The following is an 827-nucleotide window of genomic DNA, read 5'->3' on the forward strand; positions in this document are numbered from 1 at the left end:
AAATATCTAATATTATCGATTTTCGATTATGAATTCTTGATATAGAATAGAAAATATCATTTTGATTTCAAAATTGTGATGTTAATATCTTGTCCGAAAATTGTGGGTTGTTGAGACAATTTGACAGTCACTCAAAATTGAGTGTCAAAGTTGACATTTGAGTTGTATTTTTGGATTCCTGACAATATGTTCGTCAACATATTATTTTTAAGTTAGTTTTATCAGTATCGTGATGGGTAAATATATTTATTACAATATATAAATATTGTCATATCTTTAAATTAATATTCACTTTCATGTTTGACATATTATGAGTCTTGGTAAAATGAGGAACAATAAATTCAAACAAACGAGTACAAAAANAATAAGTCAAACATATATGAAATATACAAAATTTTATTACATATACAATCAAGTAATTTATTATAATTGTATTTTATTCTACAAGAATTCTTGTAAAACTCAGTGATTGTGGATTTATCATCTATTAAATCAGCAAACTAAAGAGCGTGTCAATTAAACTAATTGAGTAATCACATATTCTTGAATTTCCTAATTAATTTTTTATCTTGATAATTTGTTTCATTTAATATTTTAAATTATAAGACACTGTTAATATAACTAAAGACACATTTTTTTAAATGTTCATAAGGACTCAATCACTAACTCATATGAAAAAACATTTATCAACATACTATATTGAAAATATTCTAATTAATTCAGCGCATTTGCTGAACATTTTCTAATTAATTAAGAAAAATTTATTTACAATAATCATATTCAATCTGTTTGGGCTAACACCATTTATTTTATAAGATATTCATCGC

The sequence above is a fragment of the Primulina huaijiensis genome, chromosome 5, assembly GCF_012295235.1.
Source record: "Primulina huaijiensis isolate GDHJ02 chromosome 5, ASM1229523v2, whole genome shotgun sequence".
Classification (NCBI taxonomy): Eukaryota; Viridiplantae; Streptophyta; class Magnoliopsida; order Lamiales; family Gesneriaceae; genus Primulina; species Primulina huaijiensis.